This window comes from Haliaeetus albicilla, chromosome 22 (genome assembly GCF_947461875.1).
Source record: "Haliaeetus albicilla chromosome 22, bHalAlb1.1, whole genome shotgun sequence".
Lineage (NCBI taxonomy): Eukaryota > Metazoa > Chordata > Aves > Accipitriformes > Accipitridae > Haliaeetus > Haliaeetus albicilla.
In genome coordinates, this window is record NC_091504.1 from 26,205,372 (window position 1) to 26,227,556 (window position 22,185).

Genomic DNA, 22,185 nt, shown 5'->3' on the forward strand with positions numbered 1-22,185 from the left:
ATCTGCATTGGTCACTTTTAACTGATATTACACATTTCAGGGTTGCTTCATGACTACATTCTTGTGAACCAGTAACAGCTTTGGCCTTCCCTGGTGATCTCCCATTGTATTACCAACACCAGGGACTGCATCTGTCAAGACTCCAAATGTGGCCTGGAAAAAGAGTGAAGATCTCCTTACACTGATCTTGAGAGCATTAGAAAACAGACTGTAGGTAAAGAGTGAAATCCAACAGACTACTAGAGCAAGACGTAACAGACCTACCAACATAATCAAGCAATAAAGCACACAGACATGTCAGGAGCACAGAGGGTGCTGTGCCAGAACAGCATAGCTACGATGCATCTACTGAGTCCTTAGAAATGTTCAGCATGGCACACTGCGGGGCCTTCTGCTGAAAAAACAACAGTAATCCTGACAGTAGCTCATTGCAGCAGAAGAGGCAAATGCAAGTCCCACCCTCAGAACAGACTGCACAGGCTATATTCTGGCTGAGTTCATAATTGTTAACAGCATCTTTATTAAATCGTTACTATTATTTGATTTGTATAACATTTTCTGCAAGTCTGACGGCCTTTACAGCATTACTGTTGGTGTGGGATCACTTTACCCACATCTGAAACAGGAAGAAGCAGCTGTATGCAGCTAGTAGATTAGGGAGGCACTGAGAAGGGATATCCTATCCATCAAAACTACAGTAGAGCTTCAGACAGAATGTGAAGCACTTTCTTGGCACCCAGCCTGGACACCACACCTCACAGCCTGACTCGTCTAGAAAGTGAACCAAGAAGCCCTAATGGCTGTGACTGGTCAGCATTTTGCAAATCAGCTCCATCCAGAGCCTGGAGCTTCTGCTGCTGCAATGCACACACAAGGAGCACTCGCGGGGTTTCTGATCACAGATCTCCACTGGGTAAGTGTACCCAGCTGTCCAGCTTGTGAGGTCAGAGTAATTGCAAAGCTAAGGCAACAAAGCCCCAAGCTGCCAGTGCGGTAGACGCAATGCCCTTGCACATGCTGAGAGCATATGCCAGCATGGCACTCAAATAGCAATGGCCAGTGCTTTATCAGGGAAGGAGATGCACTTTCATGTTGTATGAGAAGTTTGGATATCAGGTGTCAGGTGGACTTGAATTAACGGCGCAATTCAAAGGGGCCCCAGTGGTCCTCAAGAAATAAGGACATCCATGTATGATCAAGGACAAGAATGAGAGCACTGGGTGTTGTTTGCATCTCAGGTATAGCACTTCCACAAAGACAAACCATCACATGGTACTTTACAAGTTGTTCTTCAGCACCTCTCCATAGTCTCTGAAACCCCAAAAGGCAAAGAGGCCCAAAGGCTACTGAGACAAGGGGAGTCAAAAGAATCTCAGTAGACATAATAAAGGGGGATGAAAGATGATGTTTAGCGCTTACATTGTTGAAATTAGCTGAGGTAGAGACAGTCCTTGATAAGAAGAGCTGGTCCCAAGAACCAGCCAATGAGGCAGAGACAGCTCCTGATAAGAAGCAGGAGCTGGCCCCAAGAGCCAGCTAAGACTGGTCTTGCAGCTTGGGTGAATACCAAGAAATCACTGAGCCTGCGCAAGAAAAGAGGTTACTAGCAGTGACGAAGAGGAGTCATCTATCTTCATCTCTGCGACCACCAGACGACCACCATAAAGAGGCACTGCCCAAGCGCAGTTGAGAGGAGACTATGGAAATGACCTCTCAGAGCTAATTTTAATATGAAGCAGGGATAGGTCATGCATATGTATAGGTGCATTGTGAATATGTAACACTTGACTGTATAAACTTGAGGCGAACTGCTGAGTCGGGCGTGCATGACTTTGGTGGGACTACCCCCCGTGCTGCCCAGCGCTGAATGAACATACCTACTTTACAATCTCACTGATTGTGGAGTCTGTTTTCCGCACATCACTACAGAGGAACAAGATGGAGAGCTCTGAGGCTGCCAAGAACCCTGTCCACTTGACAAAGAGACTCCTGGTGCCAAGAGGAGGATTCAGTGGAATTAGGCAACAAGCATACCAAAACACAGATACAAGATTAAAAGCAACAGCATTAAGAGAAAATAGCTTCAACGGCTGCACAGCATTAATTAGTCCAAAGGCAAAAACTACAGAAGGCCACAGAACTCAATACATGTTTGTGGGGTGGCTCACTCCACTGGCTTTGGGGGTTTTCCAGTGACAATTCTGGCCACATTGCATGCACACATCAATAGCACAAGAAGCCACCAGAATCCAGAGTGCTTTCTCTCGTGATCTGTTTGTTCATTTTGCAAGTCAGTCTTGTCTTTTTGTGTGTTACCACTACAAGCCCTGTTAGGTCTGTGAGATGAGAGCAGCCTGGGAATGAAGCCCAAAGGGGTGTCTGAACCTCAGAGGTCAGAAGTATGGACTGTACTGGGTGTCAGCAGATGTGCTCAGCAGTGCTGACCTGCCCAGGTGCTGGCTGGCCGAACCGACACCATCAAAGAGAAAAGGGACTTAAAAACCATTGAGAGCCCGAAGCCCCATCACTGCTCTCTCTGGGCATAAACACACTGTGACCTTATAGCACCTCTGCACTCCAAAATCTTTGATCACAGAGGACACATCAGGAGAGAAGCGCAGAGACACCCCCTTTGGAGCAGGAAAAGAAGGCACCAAGCTCTCAGAAATCGAGTGCCAATCTAGACTCTTCCTTTACTGTCAAGATTCACCTGAGCCAGCACCACTTCCATTACTGCCATGCAGGGCCCAGATGTGCACACAATTCATCATTGGCACAGGTATGCAAAGGGCTTAGGTCTGTTACCAGGGCTGTGAAGTTCTCCACACTTACCCAGGGGTAGCCCAGGTCTGCTAGCCCAGTAGCATAACGCGCTTGCCCCAGCCAAAAAAACCCATGTTAAAGCCTGCTTACCACAAGCACCTGCAGTGTGCTGTATAATTAACTTTATGAAAGCTCCTACATGCCAGGCATAGCAGGGTGAAAAAGGTTCAGAGACTGGAGCAGAGTCACTTGAATGCATAAAAGCAGCAGGAAATGGTGAGATGACATGCTGGAATGAGGCTCAGAGTCCCTGTCTTTGAGGTGAAACCCCATGCCTTCATAAGGGAGGCATCTTTTCCCGGAAGGCAGCCTAACTCTTGCGCAGATCCTCAGCACAACAGCTCCCAGTTTTACCCCTTGTAACTGTAGAGAGCTCTGTTTTACCCCTGAACTCTGTGATTTCTCTTGAAACCAATTGTCCTTTCTGTTAGCATCATGTGCCTTGGGGCAGGGCTTCTAGTAGAAAATAGTTTGTGTTATTTAAAACATGGAAGTTAACAAAATTGACTTCAAACAGCCCAGAGAAAAAAGGCAAATGACATATTTGCTGCAAATTCCAAAGAGAGAAAACCACATCTCCTGCTTTTATGGTAACAGGAAAACCTGAAAGAGACATTAACAGGTCCTTTAATCATGATTACAGAAGATGTCATTCTCTTTTCCTGTAATGAATGAACACATTGGTAGTTGGCCCTCAAACCCTCCTTAGCTGAATTACAATTGCTCTATACTGGATTTCAAACCAGAATCAACAAAGCCTGCATTTCCTTTTTGTTGTTGCTATAGTAAAAGTCTATGACCAGGGCTGCTCCTCTTGGCACAGGCATTTGCTCTGTGTAAGAGGTTATAAACCAGCCCAGGTTCAGCTCACCCAAAGAAAAAGCTGCAAAAGATGAGCTAGACAGCCCTACCCTGCACCTCTCACTCTGTCCTGAGGGGAATATACTGTAACTTAAGAAGTCTTTCCCAGCCTTTACTTTGGTGGCTTTGGAATGGGAATATTTTACCCTGAGTCACAAAGAAGCTACTCCATTTCTGTAAGTAAAATGGCAGAACATTATACCAACTTCTGTTTACCCACTCCTGCCTGTGTTTTCAGGGAGTACAAGTCACCCCAGACTCTGCACCACTACCTTTGCAGTGTAACAAGTTCCCAACAGTACCATGCGAAGACGAAGGTAGTGAACCAGGGGTGGCACACGGAGTTGCTACACCCAGCAGGGATTTCTCAGTGTGAGCCAGAGGCTGAGAGGAAGCAGCACCCACCTCCCTGGCACTGAAGGGCATATGCCTTCCTGCAGCATGACACTGTGGTGTGTTGACCTTGGCTGGCCACCAGGTGCCCACCCAGCTGCTCCATCACTCCCCCTCCTCAACAGGAAAAGGGCAGAAAATATGACTAAAGGCTGATGGATCAAGATAAGGACAGGGAGATCACTCGGCAACTACCATCACAGGCAAAACAGATTCCACTTGGGGAAGATTAATTTAATTTAATTTATTGCCAATCAAAATAAAAGTAGGATAATGAGAAATAAGAACAAATCTTAAAACACCTTCCCCCCACCCCACCTTTCTTCCTGGGCACAGCTCCACTCCCAAATTCTCTACCTTACCGCCTCAGTGGTGCAGGGGGATGGGGAATAGGGATTACAATCAGTTCATCACACCTTGTCTCTGCCGCTCCTTCCTCCTCAGGGCCAGGAGTCCTCACCCTCTTCCCCTGCTCCAGTGTGGGATCCCTCCTACAGGAGACAGTCCTCCATGAACTTCTCCAATGTGAGTCCTTCCCATGGGCTGCAGCTCTTCACTAATTGCTCCAGTGTGGGTCCCTTCCATGGGCTGCAGTCCTTCAGGAACAGGCTGCTCCAGCGTGGGTCCTCCTCAGGGTCACAAGTCCTGCCAGCAAACCTGCTCCAGCGTGGGCTCCTCTCTCCACGGATCCGCAGGTCCTGCCAGGAGCCTGCTCCAGCACAGGCTTCCCCTGGGGTCACAGCCTCCTTTGGGCATCCACCTGCTCCAGCGTGGGGTCCTTCATGGGCTGCAGGTGGACATCTGCTCCACCATGGATCTCCATGGGCTGCAGGGAGACAGCCTCCCTCAACATGGCCTTCACCACAGGCTGCAGGGGAATCTCTGCTCCGGCGCCTGGACCACTGCATCCCCCTCCTTCTTCACTGATGTTGGGGTCTGCAGAGTTGTTTCTCTCACATTTTCTCACTCATCTCTCCTGGCTCCTGTTGCACAGCAGTTTTTATCCCTTCTTAAATATGTTATCACAGAGGCACTACCACTGCCACTGATGGGCTCAGCTTTGGGCAGTAGCGGGTCTGTCTTGGAGCCAGCTGGAACTGTCTCTGTCCAACATAGGAGCAGCTTCTGGTATCTTCTCACAGAAGCCACCCTCACAGCCCCCCCGCTACCAAAACCTTGCCACATAAACCCAATACAGATACCAACAGAGCAGCACGGCCCCAGCATCACTCCTTTGCTCCTTTTGGCCTCTGCTCCCTCCATGGCAGATCATGGAGAATACGAGACCCACCAGGTAAGTAAAGGGGCTGAGAGGTAGATCACACAGGATAAGTGCCTCTAACTGATACACACACCTCTGGCACTAGCTCCCTGTCATCTAACTCCAGGAAGTATTTATTAATGAAACTCTCCTGATTGTTGATTCATTTGATTGTTAAAGCTTGTGGAACTCGTACTGTTATTACTCATTGTTATTAATGTTCACAGCTCAGCCTCTCTCTTTCCAATATGCTCCACAGAGGAAATTGAAGGCTGAAGCCAATTGTTACAGTAAATGAATGATGGAGCCGCTTGAGGATAGGAGTAAGCCTGCTGCTCTGGGACTATTGCAGGTTATTGGGAGTAAGTTAATCTTCACACACAAGGACTGCAAAATGAGAGGCTGTTTCAGGTGGGTTCTCTGGTCTATGCACTGCTTCCTCAGTCAAGTCATCAGTGAGCATCACCCTAACAAAGCTGTCTGTGCACAGGACCAGTGACAAAACCAGGCCCAGTTTTGATCTACATGCAGAAATGGGTCTGAGTTCAGCAGGAGCATGGTCCCTGCCAGATAGGTTCAACACAAAGACTCAGACAGATGCTACAGGCAACTCGGCACAGCCTTGCAGAAAACACATTTCCATATGACTGCACATACTGAAGAAAAGCAGAGTTGGCTATCCTCAGAAAGTTTTCTCCTCTTCACTCTGCAACTGCTCAATCCTCCTAAAAGGCCTAGGACAACACGAGCAGGGCACAGCAGGTGGTAGACCAGGGCTCAGGAGTGCAACACCTGAACGTGCTGTGTAGAGGGGGAACAGCACACTGCTTGCTCCAGTACTCTCCCTCTCTTCCCCTTCTCCAAGCCTCCTCCACCTCTCCACAGCCTCTTTGCTACATGATGTTTGCCAATTCTTGCACCACATATAAATTCCCCAGGCCAAAATGGTAGTCCTCCTACCTGTCTGGTAGTTGAGATGCTTCTAAATCCTCAGTAGCGTTCTTATGCCAGCTTTCCAGAACAATATATTTGTCCATGTTATCTCTTCAGAGTCTACAGAGCCGTCACATACCATATTCGACCTATTATTCATCTCAAACAGAGAATTCTGCAAAGCAAGAGGAAATAAAAGAGAGCTTAATACAGCTTTACTAAAATGGAATTTGCCAAAGACTCATAGAAAAATGGATTTAATTAGGGCTGCTAATGGGGAACAGTTTGTTCCTGTGATTTAAAGCAGAAGTTAGATAGTGTCTATAATTTCAACATTTTAAATTATATATAGGGGGTTATTTCTCCTTTCTACCTTAATTATAAAAATCCATCTTTATGAATCACAATTTTGAGGCAAATAAAGCAAAGGCAGCAAAAATGATGTTTTATTTAATAAAACTTGTAAGAACTCACAAAAGAAGCAAAAGACACTTCAGTATGGATAAAATAGACTTACTATAGCAAATAATAGTTGCAGACAGTCCTCTGTGCACTACTGAAGGACAGCACAACAAGGTTAATTTTTTATTTGGGAAAAGGTGTGTAAAGGAAGGTGTGTTCTGTTATAAAAAATGAAACTGGGTATGGCTTTTATGCAATAACGGGAATGTCCTCCATTTAATTTTGCAGCTAAGCAGTCTACTAGAGTTGCAGGCATTAATTGGCCTAACGTGCTACAGCTAATAGTCCCATACTCTAGAAGTCTCTGCTACCCCTTCTTACATTGATTACTGTCAGAATCTCTGAATTGCCTGAAAATTGTTTCTCCAGATAAAAGGGCCAATAGATCTTGTTAGAACCACTCCTCCTGAGCCTCCTCTGTCGCCTTTGATTTTATTTAAAACTAACAAATGTCGCGTTTGTGAAATTCCTCCTGTTAGCTGGCTCTGACCAGATGACCTAAGTAAATGAGTCTCAGAATTGTAAAGCACTGATTAATTTAATAACAAATAGCCCAGACAACTGACTAGCAAGCTAGGCCTAGCTGCCATCACTGCTGCAGATTCTGCACTCACCATAATGCATTTTAATACTGCACCTCAGATCAGAACAGAATCAATGAGTGAAGTTCAAATGTGGCACATTTCCTATTTCCCTGACAGCTTATTTCATGGATCACAGGGACCAAAGTACAGCTGCTTATTCAACAGAGGAAAGAATGAATCAATTTTCATTCTTTAATACACTGTGTGACCTATTCTCTGATGCTCTATCCTTTACAATGGCTCTAGTCTTTTCAAGGCCTTCAGTTTTGTCAGATAGAGAAAATTTAAAATAATGACAAAATGCCCTGCCCTAGGTCTGCTTCCAACTGACTAACTGCTCTGCTGGTAATAAGTCCAAATGAAAGATATTATGTCACTCAGGTTGAATTAAACAAACTATAATCCTATATCATTAAAAATGAACCAGTCTCCTGGAAGATTTCTGTGATTTCGCTCCAAGTTCCCCACGAAAGATGCTGGACGCCACAAAGATTTTGATCCTCATCTGCTCCAGTTTTTTCCCCTGCTTCAAAACATGAAGGAATAATGTGACAAAATGGCAGCCACAGCAGCAGCAGCTGGCTGAAAGAGCAGGCACTGTGCTGGGGAAATCCTGCACCCATCTGCTCCCTTCCTGCCTGCACAGACAGCTCAGGCCCCGTGCTGTCGCTCAGGACCCGATGCAATGAGCTGCAGCCAGCAGGGAAGCCAGACGCAGAAATGCAGCACCTCCTCCCCACCCGTGGTCCCAAAGACCAAGCCACGCCAAATGGGGAGACCAACATTCTGTTGCTCTGCTCACCCCACCAGACTCCCTGAAGCTAGCAGGTAATGTCAGCAGTTCTTTAGGCACTGCTAATTTGGGCAGAATTAATATACTGAGATGCATCATTTTGCAATTTCAGTGTGAAGATAATTTTTTTCATTTAGAAATATCCCTAGGTATTGTGGGTTTAATTACCCTCTGTGTGCCTTGTGTCTTGCCTTATTATTTATCCCCAGTTCACAGGTGATACTCATATTGTTCTTGTCATCGATAACTCGGTTCCAGCCTGGGCTTTCTTACTGTAATAATTTTTCAAAGAAGGAAGGTCAGATTCTGCAAAGGAGAACAGAGCACAAGGGTGAGTGCTGTAGCCACCCTGGGCAGCCATGGGCACCACGACCTGGAGATGCTGGCACCCCAGAGCCAAGGCAGCAGGGCCCACTGCAGCCGTGCCGAAGGCAGTGTGCATGAGCCTGGCACCAGGACAGAGAGGGACAGCTGAATTGCCAGCTAACTGATGAACTGGACAGCAGTGTGTGAATTGGAAAGCTTGGAAAGGAAGCACTCGGAGACCTCCACAGGCAAATAGGATTTCTGGCTTTCCTTTCTCAAACTCTCCTTCCCCTGTCTCATTGTACTTTATGACTGGGACAAAGGTGAGAACCCATGAGGCTTGCCTGGCCTTAAGACATAAAGGTAATAAATCAGGCCTTATCAGAATATTATCTAGATGAAACAGACATATCATGGCCAGCTTTACTTGCTTTTCTCTCTACATATCCAGTAGTTCAATTCTAGGGCTTTCAAAGCATGTGGATTTAACAAATATCAGTACTTCAGGGCACATGGGCAGACAAATTGCTTTTTCCAGTTCATAAGATGAATCTGGGAAGCGCATGGGTCACTAAACGGTTGCAACAAATGTTCTAGTCCAGACCTGTCTTTAAGCAGGCTACGAGCTGTAGCAGAGGTTGCTGGTTTGATTTGTTTGCCCCTGAGAAATTAATTTTCCTTTTTCATTTTTCTGCCTTTTGTGAAGGAAGTCCAGGGACACGTCGCAGCTCATAACACCCCAGCAGCAGCAGCTGTTCCACTTGCTGCTTTGGTCTAGAAGCAAACAGGATATTCTGCTTGTGGGAGCTGGTGGCTGAACTGTGAGCTCTACAGTATCTGCCATCCCTCCTTCCCAGCGCTCTCTGGGGGCAGCTGTTCAGATGATGAAAAGTAACTCAGAAGACCTGAGAACAGCAAGTGCCCTGGCTCAGACATACAGCCTTACCCTCCCCCTCTCCCCAGATTATCCAGCTTTAATACAAAGATCTACTCTAGTTGCTCAATAATGGAGCAGTTCTGAACATTAATCAATTCTTCTTTCCATCATTAAGCTGCCCTTGAACCCAGCGGTCCTCTGGCCCGAGGACACACGAGGTGACAGACCTGAGGGTGCTGCCTGACCTGCTTTCCCTGAGCTCCACAAGAAGCCAGCTCTGCACAGGCACTGCACTCCTCCCACTTCACCCCTTGCACACACAAATTGAGGTGCACTGTGTCTCAGCAAGAATATTACTGCAGAAGGTCCTTGTCCCAGCAGTCCTCAGTGGTGGGGATACAACAGGAACCTTATAGCTGGACCAAAATGGTCTCCCCTTCTCACCACAGACATGTTCCCTCCACACCAGCCTGCAGACTTGTGGCTATCTTCACCTTTTCCATATAAGAAGATCAACTTTTCCTTCCCAGTTTTATCAGACTTAGCCCTCTTATCCCCCATCCCTCTCCTGAGCAGGCCAGCTGCCCATGGACTGGCTGCTACCAGTGCTTGGTTCACTGGCCTGGTGCTTTTCTCACCCAGCCAGGATTGTACTGCAGCTAAACAAAATATCTGAACTTCTCATTGATCAAGCTTTGGCAGACAGTTCTGGAGGACAGTGATGAGGGATGGAGGCTGAGCAGCCAGCAGCTATTGTACAGTCAGCTGCTGAACAAGTGGATTTTGATGAGGTTCACCTGATTAGCTTTGGGTGCACGAATGAGAACTGTGTATGCGGCGCTGGGCACATGCTGTCATAGGGGTTAGTGCTCTGCATTCCTGTCACTGGGACCCATTTGTCCCCTAGCTATCAGAGAGGATGCAAAAACTGCCCACTATGCTCTGTCAAAGTAATGTTCAAAATGGAGTTCTAACAAGACCTTTTCCCTTCAAACAATGTACAAATTAACAGTCAGCAGCATTTGAAAAATGGCCCTAATCCCTGTCTGCATGGGGAGTTTGTTCCCAGTGCAATGTGCCATATTATGACAACGATATATTCTTCAAGTGAGTGAAAACTAATGAATAACTAACACCCTGACAGTCTTGCTATTACTGAGTGCTTAGGAGTTGGGTAAAACTGACAGTGCAAGATGAATATGGCACTAAGACGAGATGTTACTTTGCATGGCTGGTCAGGGGAATCCAGACTTAATGGACACTACAGATGGGTTAATTCTAACGGCTGAATTTGATTCTGAGCCATAGTTGCTCTCTGAGCAAATAGGGAAGGCTTAATCACTTGGACAACTGAGTCAAAGGTGGTAGTCCCATTTGTGAAGCACTGGGAGCGCGGTTCTGGGAACAAAAGATGTGAGTTTGCCTGTTGCCTCTGCCTCCCCAAGAGCAGGCAGAGTCCTCTGCCCACTTCGGGAGGGTCCAGCAAAACTCAGGCAGATGACTCACCTACAAATGCAGTCAGGAAGGTGGGACCGTCCCTAGCAGGAGGGATCACCAGAGCACACCAAATGTGCACTAGCCCGTTTTCACAACGCAGGAATCACGAGGTGCCAGTGAAATTATTCAATACAGGCTGAAAGAGGAAGGGCATTATGACCCCAGAATTGAATGTGGCTCTTTGTCCTGAACACTGTGAAGCCCAGATGTATTCATGGGTTTCAAGAGGCTTCAGAGACACTCCTGGAGCACAGCTCCACCTGCTAGTTCAGGGCAATGGTCAGACATAACCACTACTCCAGAAGGACTGCAAGCAGCATCTCTGAGGACCGCAAGCAAGTAATAATGTAATCCACACTCTGTCTGCTATAGGCTTGTCACAAATATCTGTTAATGGCTGTGGCAAAAGAGAGGCCCTGAGCTAGCCAGTCCCCCATGCCACACAGCTTTCTCTCGGATTGCCTCTATGGTGGTGCTGGGGCTTGTTCAATGGCTTGTCCCTGGCAGCACCCAGCTGCAGCATTCCCTAGGCTCAGCAGAGCATCACTGTCAAGGGGGAATCTCCTGTGTCTCGGTTAGCTCTGCCCATCCCCAGTGTAAGACAAACCGTAGTGCTGTAGGATCTCCCCTATGCCTGCAGCACCAGATGGGCTGTGTCACCAAGGAAGGCTTGGCTTGCAGCAGCAGGCAAATATCATGCATTCCTTGAGACTTGACATGGCCGCATCTTGTTTCCACCCCCATTCCCTGTGGTTTAAATGCAATCAAGGAGAGATCTTCTCTGCCCTCAGAAGACATGGAGCAGGTCCTAGTCTGTACCTCTTTCCAGGAGCAGAGATTTCAGATGATAACCTCGCAGTGCGTCAGCCTGGTGAAATCGTGGTCACAGTGATGTCAGGACGTCTCTGAGCCTCTTACCCCAGGCACAAACCAGGAGGAGCCAGTTCCTGCAATTACAAAGTTGAGCCATATCAGAGGAAAACTAATCAGCTTGCTGGATGCCAGCAAATTAAATATTAATCTAACTATTGTGAACACAAAAATGTTCATCTTCAGATATTTTCTGGCACAAGTGCCAAAATCAGAGTGGAACTAAGGCTTTATTCATTTTCCATTATCAACTTACATAAAAACACTCAGAAAAATGGGCAATGATGTGCAGAAGCCACTCAGCACAGATAATTACAGTGTAAGTTCAGGCAGCTAATCATTCCTAGAATATGCTTCAGATCGAGATAACTCTGACTGGCTTGTTTCCCTGCTTTGTTAATCAGACAGACTCTCAGCTTTGCCCAATGGGGATGCGGCTCCCAGAGTCAGCATCTTTAAATAACAATAGGGCTGCCTGGCAGGCATGGAAGCTCATCCTGCCAGCCAGCAGGATGGATAGAAGGCCTCTACACCAGGAAAGCAAAGCAGCAAGAGGGAGGGACACAGCAGAAGCAATGCTGGGAGGTGGGGCAGGCAGCCCCGGACAGGAGCAGGGAGAGGTGGAGGAATGCAGCACAAGGCAGGTGTGGAAGCAGAAGTACAGAGAGCCATAGGCAAGGACACCCCGAAGAACTGAGGAACAGCTGCAGCTGCAGGATGGGGAGGAATGGCTATGGGAAGGTACAGTCCTGCAGCCAGCCTTTCCTTGCAGGGCAGCAGCTCTGGCCTTCACGGCGCTCAGGCAGAAGAGCTGCTAAGGCCGCCCACGCAGCAGCCCTCCCGCATGGCACCCACACCCCATCCTGACCACCACAGCCGGCCGAACATGGGACTTCCCTGTGGCCTCTCTGTTGCTGTGCTCTAAGCACTGCGCTGCCCATCTTCCCAGCTGAGCCCCGGCAGGGGCCAGGGAAGCCATACTGGAGAGAGGAACGGCAATGCGGTCAAGAGGAAATAATGGCACTGAAACCAAAGGATACTTCTTCAAGGGAATCCACTCCTTTGGACTGTGGGAAAGAGGGGATTTTCCACAATCCTTTCTCTGGCATGTCAGGCCCGACCTTCCCAGTGGGTGCCAGCCCACGCGCTTTACGTTCCAGTTTCAACAAGGGCCTGACTTTGCTGCCGGTGGTCACAGCAGCAAGCAGGAACAGCGAGCTCTCGCTCAGCATGGGGCAGATGCAATGAATGGGTCTGTGTACAGGGTGGTGGTGAAGGGGGCATCTACCTGAGCCAGAACATACTCAGCTGCAATCTGGATATTTTTGCACTCACCAATGTCTGACCACTGTATTTGCACAATGGAAAGAATGAACTCCCCTTTAAAGTTCTAGTGGATCACCCTTATGTTCTCAATCACTAATTTACATGGGCTTTTTGCTTGGAACTTGGGCAAGAATTATTTTTATAATAGCACTCATGGATATTCTCTCTTCTGCTTAATTATTAACATTTCTGTAGTAAATAAGGGGTGTTTATGAATTCCATCAATCTCAACAAACCTTTTTGTTTGTAAAGAACTGAGACATTTGTAATGAAGAAGCAGCATTCAGTTTTGCTTTATTTAAAGGAATGAAATGACAAATATAGTTCTATGGATGCTCTTGCACCGTTTCTTAAATTTGAATGCCTGCCAGCAATTATGCCTGACTTACAAGCTGCTTCATTATAACAACCTAAAAGATAGGAGTGGACTGGAATAAATCAGGACTTTAAAGAGCTCACATGCCCTTCAGCAACACACAGGTTTTCAGAGATGGCAGAAGCTTTATTAGTTAACACAGTGCTAAGTATTCTGTTTTGAAACTGCAGTGTAGCTCCATGTCAGGAACTGTGCATCAGCCAAACTCTTCAGCCACATCTCTGAACGCTGCTTCTCACAGGCTCTGCTCACAGCAGTGGTAGAAAGCTGCTTTGGAGGGAAATGCAGAAATTCCATATTTACTTCCCTTAGCACATTCTATGTTCAGCCTTTCTTTAGTGATACCGATGGGCTTGTATTCTGTAGAATGCTGGGTGCCGCTAATTCTTGTCCTTAAGATCCCCATCAGACAGAATGAACAGGGGAAGTGCCAGCCACTCAATTATTCAGTGTGGTCCCCAAGATTGGCCTCACCATTGAAAATGCATCTCTCTAGAGACACACAAACTAAAGCAGTAGCTGTTCCTGGGTGTTACACATACCAAGACATCTCTCCCAGCTATTTATACATCGTACTGCTAAATGGGCATTGCCAGGGTTTCTTCTTCTGATCCAGTTTGAGCCTGACAAACAGTAGTTTCCCTGAAGCAGACATGTTCTCTTCTGTCTTCTAAATAATCATCAACCTTTTTTCCTTCTTGATTTAAGAAAGCCATGATCTTTGGGTATGTGCTACTTAGGATCCTAGGGGCTCAGCACAAGAAACTGAGCTTGTCGATGTAAAATGAAAATGACCATGCGCTCATTCTGGAAGAAACTGTGGTATTAGAAAGCATAGTTTTGACAAGACGAGCTAAAACCTACACTCTTCAGATTCTAGTAGGCCTATGCCATATTAATTATTTATCAAGATGTTTTCTTAAAGTAGTGTCTTTGTGCCTTTAATTTTCAATTCCCCTAATGCTATGAGGATCTCTGCTGGCAACGCATCAATTATTAATAGAGTTAAAACAATATTTGTTTTCCCCAAATACATTTTGGAATGCTGTCCTCATACCAGTTAGGTTTTTCTGAAACTTTAATGAGGGTCTGTGATTTCCTCCAGACTCATAGCTGAGGCACAGACTTGGCTGGGCCTTTGATTTGGCTGTTGGAGCATGCATGGCACCGCATCCTTCACACTGTTCATCCCACTGGGGCTGGGGAAGTGATCAAGCTAAACAGCTGTGATGAGGGGAGAGAAACAGCAGCATGTCTGTAATTGGGAATTTCGTTTGCTGAGTTCAGAGGTTCTGTTGTTCTAGTGACTGTTTCGCATTTTCTTCTTCCAGCAGCTGTCCCCAGGCTCAGTAAAGAGAGCCTGTGCTTTTCTCAGTTTGGAATACTTTTCTCCTAACAAAGAAAACAACAGTGCAGTTCCTTCAATCTACAAGAAAGCCATTTCAATTCAGCAAAAGGATACTTGAAACATCATGTTTTTAAGAATTTTATGCAATCTCAGCCACTTCTCTCTCTGCCAGGGAGCATATAAAAAATTAAAACCCCAAATACTGCTTCTTGCTTTTCTAGGCCCTAATTATAAATACATTTTCACAAGGAGGAGTCAACTTAAGCCTAATATTGTGTGAAATCTCATAATTTCAATGCAGTCTTCACTTGATGTGGATTGGCAATTGGAACTGTGGAATCAATTTTTCCCATACTTGAAACACCCAAATGAGTATGAAATGTGTTGCATTTGTTCCATGCACGTCTACAGTTCTGCACTTTGCTTAGAGTGGAATGATCACTCTGATGTATTTTTTATAACAGAGCAATGTTTCCTCATACTTTGATGTTTCACGTATGGAGCTATTATAACCATTTGCCATTTAGATGCATGATCCGTGGCTAATCTCCAAAGCTTTGATGCATGCAATAATTATTACTATTGATGTCATTGCACCATATTTAAAATATGAACATCTCTTTGTAAGTCTACAGCTAACAGAAGATGGAAGCAACCAGTCCACACCAAGGCTGGAAATTTCCTGTTGGTAAACCTCTGAAATGTGTAAGATGACATCCCGTAACCTTCAGTGAGGCACTGAGTATGATGAATGCAAGGGCTCAGAGAACAGGAAGGTGATGCAATGTGTGCTCTCTTCTCTGTGCACAGTGAACAGCTCTAGGAAATTGAGCCCTGGGGTCTCCCTATTCCACATTCCGACAATCTGCTCTTGATGCTTGACCCTGAACTCAGCCATATGGCATGTTTCAGGCAACTCCTGCACCTAGGGGTCTGAGTAATTTTATCTGTGCAGTGTGTCACTGGCATTCAGGAGCCTGGCATTCATTCAAACCATGGTTTCCAGACCTGGCTAAGCAGAACAGCTGGAAGTTCCCTGGAGCTCTCCACTGCCCTGCCATGAAACCTGGGTCTGGAGAGATTGTTAACTGGGGAATCTCTCTTGGTCTAGTTGCTTTCACACATTGACATTTAACCAGAATTGCCTGTCCTGCACAGATGCACAGGAACATGGACATGGGGAGAAAGTGAAAATCCCCAGAGAAGTTTGCTACTTGTGCATAAATTTTGGGTGTGGAGGAACAAATGTCAAGTTTGTAAAGTTTAAAAGATGCCTTGACCTAGCTTTGATATGCTGCAGTGGAGTTAAGGTTTCTCATGAATTTCATCAAAAAGTTCATTTCTGTTCTCCTGGAAACTCTTCTTACTCTTTGGCTGCTTCTTTAGCTTTTTGGGGACCATCTTTGCAACAACAAAAGCCAAAATGGTCAGTGGCAGCAGCCTGTGATGACCTGGGGACCAGTGCAGAGAAAGAAGCCTCTGATGACCTGGGAACCAGTGCAGAGAAAGAAGCAGCCACTGGATTATGACAGGAGAAACAGACCCTGGAGAATCTTTCTGGTGCAGGAGGCAAAGGGAGAAAGTTGGAGTCCCAAAAGACTGTGATGGACCAGTAGCAGAGGAGTTCAGGACAGTTTGTCAGACCAGTACCACACAGTGCAGAAAGCTGCATTTCCAAGCATGAACGTCTCTAGGCAGGGAGCAGTCTGACAGATTCACATTGTAGGATTCACTAAGAAGGAGACACTTTAATGAACACCTTCTCCAGTACCTTGATTAGACTGTGCAGAATTATGGCCTGCAGAGAGATGTGCACTGCTACCCCAGTGAGCACAGGTAGGGTACACTGGCAGCCTGGACACCTACTGTGCAGTTGTGGCTGCGTGACCAATCTCCCACAGATGCCCTGGGGATGGCTTGATCTTCTGTGCAAGCTGTGACAGGATTGGATGTTTTTCATGGAGATGAAGATAAAACTACACTTTGGGAAGCAGTGACTGTGACACATCTGCAGGGGAAAAACCAGAGAGCCTCTCCCACCAGATTCCTGTGCGTAGCCTAGAGCCCCTGGCTGTGCTGGAACGTCTTCTGGAGAGGGACCTCCAGCCCTGCCAGGCAGACACTCACTGCCGAACTGCACCACATCCCTCAGCCCTCAGTCTCAAGGAGAGCCCCTGCTGCTGTAAAAGCATCTCATGTAAAAGTTGGCCAGTTTTAGCAGGCTGAGTCTGAAAAGCAGAAGTGCAGTCACCTCGCCACCCTGTTATCCTCTGTCTCTCCTACACAATCTCACAACAGAAGTGCTGGTTTGCTCTCAAGTCTGGGAGTAGTTCTTACCCGAGATGGTGACAACCAGTCAGGGCCAACCAGCTAACTAACTGGCCCACTAACTAACTGGCCCTCACATCCCACACACAGAGACACTGAGCAGATGTGCCGTGTCTGAGGTTCCACAGAGTGCTCACCGTGCAGGCGGACCCAGCCCCATAATGAACACTAATACTTTTTTCAAGTTTCAGCTGAATTACAAGATAAGGAAAACTAACAGTGCTCTCAGTTCCTGTGGTCTTATTTTCTGCAGTAGCCTGAATGTATGTTTATCATTACAGTATATCTAGAGCTTATCTGTTCTTGCAGACGAAATGCAATGTAAAGCAAATACATTTAACAGTCTGCAGGAGAACACCACGGCTCACATGGCACTACCCCAGACTGGGGAAGGTGAGTCCCTGCTGGGGGAACACATGTGAAGCAGCCGTGCAACTTGCTGCCTAATTACTTCTGATGCAAAACTGGCTTCACATCACTGCCATGGCCAGGCACAACTTCAGCCAACTGCACTCTGGGAGCACTCAGTGCTTGCACCAACCACGAGTTAGGCCCATGGGTAGGTTCATCTTGTAAACCCATCAACGGTTCTCCAACATGGATTACAAAGTGGTTGGAACCTGCACAGCTTAAATCATCTGGTACTTTATTTGCTATGTTTAAGCACAATTTTCCCCACGAAGCCCCACAAAACAGGTGTGATTCCTTTGTTTGTTCTAAGAGCCCTGGGAGGTTTAGCCCTGGTCTTCACACTCCAGCAGCCTAGGTAATGTTACAAAGCTGAAAATGTACAAATGTGTTGGCCTGTTATTAACACTTTCAACTTGCTAAAACATACTTTATAGGACTCTAATTACACTGAAGCAAACTGCATTAATATATTTAGTTAACTGTTCAATTATGCTACTGGCAACCATTTCTGGAAAGTCAAATTTAACAACTCTGAACATCTAACTAGTAGGAAAAAAGTTATGTTTTGATTGCACATGAATGTTAATGGTTAATAAATTCTCAGAGCTTCTATATCAGAATAATTTTGGTGTGCAAAGACTCATTTTTGTATCAAGAACCACAATTTGCTTTAATTATCTTAGCATAATGCCGTATCTACAGAAAAAACGTATTAGAAAATAATGACAGAAAATAGACCAAGGTCTTCAGCATAGAAAGTCACATGGGTCAGAATGCACTGGGAAGAGTCTGCTTGGAGCATATAGGACAAGATTAGTTTGATTCTGAAAAGTAGGTGGCTTAAGCGACTAAGCCCAGCCTCTTCCCAAGGACACCTGGAAGCAGCCTGCAGTGTAGTGTGGCTTAAAACAGCCAGCTGACCAAGCTAAAGTTGTTACTCTGCATCTCCTTACAAAGAAAGATGTGCAACCAATGAAACTCTGGCTCCTGCAAGCCAAGCCAAGAGCCAGGGAGCCAGCCTGTCTGGACAGGGCATGCCCTTGTGCCTCTATGCAGTGAGACAACCTTTCTGCACTTCCATAAGAGGTGTTAATTATAGGCTGCCTTTGCCTCACTCAGACTCCACTGGTTGGTCTGACATGTCATGTCTGAGCAGAATTTTCATTGATTTTATTATGTACAGCCAGTGTTTTACATGGGAGGATCAAGAGACAGAAGACAGAGAGTGATTAGCTGAAAAAGAGAACAAAAGCAGAAGGCCAGCAAGGGCAGATGCAAGGATCAGGAGTCGAGGGCAGACGAGAGCATAAGCAGTTAAGGAAGAGAAGAGGCTCTTTGGAGCCACAAGCCAATTACACATAGCAAAGACATTCACTGTTCACTGGCTGGATGGTCTCATCTTGCCTCGCAGCCTGACTCAGACATTGTGATCAGAGCCATGGCCTTTACTACCTCTGCCTCTTAGGAGGTGCATGTGGCTGCCCTGCTCATGTGGTCACCCTGCTCATGTGGTCCTGACCTGCTCTGCCAGCTGCAGAACCTCTCCTCCCTGGGGCCCTGGTGACTTAGGCAGCTGCTGGTAATTCAGGAGCTGACCCCTCCTATGCAAACAGGCTACAAAAATTGCTCCCAAAGACATTGGATGTAGTCAACTATCTGGAAGAAAATGTGAATCCATGCAGAGAAGTGTAACCAAAACTCTATGCAGGTCCTGAGGAAAACCTCTTCCCTGGCAGGCAGAAATTCCTTTGTTGGCCTCCAAAGGCAGAGCTTGCATAGCTCCTGGAGACCCTAGTGGACACCCCGGTGCTCCCAGTATCCACCACACCCTTCTCAACTGCTTTTAAGATGATCACTGTACATGCCCTTCCTTTCCTCTTCTTTAATCTACCAAACTAGAAATATTGTCAGTGTCACAGTTAGTCCAGCTATGCTGTATTGTCATTGCATCCCAGAGGCACAAACCAGGGACACAAGTGTAACTTATTTCTGTATGAACACTGTCTAATGTCCTTGCCTGACAAACTGACAGCACAGAAGACAAACATGACAAGAGCTTGCTTTACAGATCACTTTATCCCCTTTCTAGTTAATGGGGTTCTGGTGGCAAAATTACTGAACTCTCCAGTTCCAGCTTCTAGGCAGTACCACTGCTCTCTTGATCCAAGACTGAGCAAAATTAGGAAGTTTGATATACTCCTTAGCAAAAGTTCAACTGCTCATCTTACCAGTGTGCAGAGCACAAAAAAAGTGACTGCAGGGAACTTGATTCACAGCTGCTGTAAATCTTACTAGGTCCACTCTTGTCTGTGGGGTTGCTCACTGTGGAGCTAGCCAGCACCACGAAAAGACCTTCGCAGTGTTCATGTATTCCTATTTCACTTCCAAAACAGATGAGCTGAATGCAGCATCTTGATCTTTAGCTGGTGACAAGAGTCCTAACATGCTTCAGCAGGATGACACAAAGAGTTCCCAGATGTCTTTATCACCCACCAGGGCACTCACTCCATTTGATTTCCCCAGCAGAGATCCTTGGTAAATCTACATTATGAAGCAGAGACCAAGTTAATCTAGAACTGAATCAGGCATTTCATTCTGCAATACAGCAATACAGATCAGAAAGCACTAGGAAGGAGGTTAAGCAAAGACAGAATCTCTCTGAAAGGGCAGTATCAAGCCTCAAGCCTGTCAAGACTGAGTGTTGCCTATTCAGAACACCCTGTGGTCACAGCAGGCGTGCTTCTGCCAGGAACAACCACCTCATAGAAGCTCTCCTTGGACATGAGGCTACTTCCCAGCCTGACATTTGCATATCAGTGAGATATCTGCAAAGTCTAATCACAGTTTTAAAAATAGATGAATTCAAGCATCAAATAGCGTAAGTTCAGAATTCAGATAATTAGTAATCAAGTCTGGCCTGCATTCCATCCCATTCTGGACCTGGCAAAGAGACCCTCAGAGCTGCATGTAAAGATGACATGGTCACCTGAGCAAATCTGCAAAAGAACCTCTGGGGTATTTAAGCATTCAAGTGGCAACGTAGCACAGCACAGTCTTGTTTTAATATAGATTACCAGCTGCCCATGATTTGGCTTGTTTAAAATAAAACAGAAGTACCAATGGGGGGCACTTTTCATAAAAATATGTTTGTGTATCTAAATGGCATGTAATAACATTCTCTGGTATAACACTGATAACACATTAACCCTAAGTGTATGTGCCTAGGGTTACATTTCCAAACTAACAGTTCCAAAACAACACTTCATGTAAATTGTTTTGAATTCACTGAAATAAGAAGCACAACCAGTGCAGGGTCACACCCGCCCCATCCCCTCACGCTCAGTTCTCCTGCGTGTATCATCGGTTCCCAGATGGAGCAATGGGTGGGCAAGCAGCACTGGCTCAGGACACTACCTCTCTGCCAGATTGCAATCTGAACACATCATCTTTTCTGGACAGGGCTCTAACAAGCCCACATTGTCACTTGAGGGTTAAGGATTATGGTGACAGGGAAGGAATTACAGCATTTCCAAAGAAAAAAAGAGCCTATTAACCTGCTGCAGAGCACTAAGCTTTTTCCTGTGGCAGACAGTGCTGTCCCTGCCTAGGAGTCACAAAAACAATGGAAAAATCCCAGGAATGTTTTGCTGCTTTCACCTGGAAACTTGTCCCAAAGTCATTTCTCAATGCAAAAACAAAAGGACGCACAGGACTTTTATCACTGAAAGATGCTGCCTCGGATCTCATTCTACCCCAGAACAAGTACAGCTGAAATATATGACAATTTTTAGGCAGCAGTGTCAGTCTTGGCTTTTTAACTCACTATTCAACTTTAACCTGCTGCAGGAATGAGAATGAACAAGGCTTGCTCAGCATCTGTGACACTCTCCCACTTATTAGCTGCCCAGGTCTTAGTGTGCAAAGCACAAAGCTGTAGAAACAAATGAACAATCCTCCCTGAGAGGGATGCAGCTGAAATACCCATAATGAAAATTCAATGTTGAAAATGCTCTGAACTTATTTTCATTTTTTCAGGCTTACACTGAAAATCATTATTATTATTATTACCAAACATTTGACTTAATTTTTAAATGTGATTATAAAACTGATAATAATGATGATATTGTGTTGCCTTCCCCAAGGTAGGCATGAAAGGTAGAAGGTTATGTATTTAACTAATGAGGCTGCAGATGGGATGCAGGTACCCACCTAGCTCCTGAAGTCTAAAATGGGACTCCGTAAAGGATCCAGCTATCCCTCAACTTGAGAGGAGAAAAAAGAATTTCAGCTGTTACTGCCCTGGTCACTCTGTCAACAAATCAATGGAAGAGCTTCAATATCTACCATTAGAGCTTCAAATGTTGCATCATTTCTCCATCCTCAACAAGCTACTAGATAGCTTCTTTGTCCTCTGATTTCAGTTCCAGAGAAGAAGAAATTTCTTCCAAACAATGTGATAACACAGTGGCAGAATAGGCTTTGCACAAGAACACTGTAACTCCTTAACTCTTGCCAGACTACAGAGATGGTAAAAAGTCTATGGAGAAGTGACTGTGCATCCTAAACGGCAACAACTACAGTCAGTGCTTAGCAAAGACACAGAAAAAATGGTGAAGGATGAAATGCCATGCATGGAAAATTGCAACTACCTTTTCTTACTACTTTAGGTTCCTCATTTTTTTCTGTGCAATCACTATTACATGTGACAGTGATTCCTAGCACAGTTAGATCATGGC

General features: G+C 45.9%; 1 long non-coding RNA gene across 3 annotated transcripts in view; it reads right to left on the reverse strand.

Moving 5' to 3' along the window:
• Window positions 1-22,185, reverse strand: part of LOC138690586 (uncharacterized) — a 166,187-nt gene that overhangs the window by 125,966 nt on the left and 18,036 nt on the right. For all 3 annotated transcript variants that reach the window (XR_011329376.1, XR_011329378.1, XR_011329377.1), the window contains exons 2-3: window positions 11,610-11,737; window positions 6,299-6,446 (exon numbers count right to left, since the gene is read on the reverse strand). This is a non-coding gene — a long non-coding RNA (uncharacterized lncRNA). The remainder of the gene's footprint in view (window positions 1-6,298; window positions 6,447-11,609; window positions 11,738-22,185) is intronic.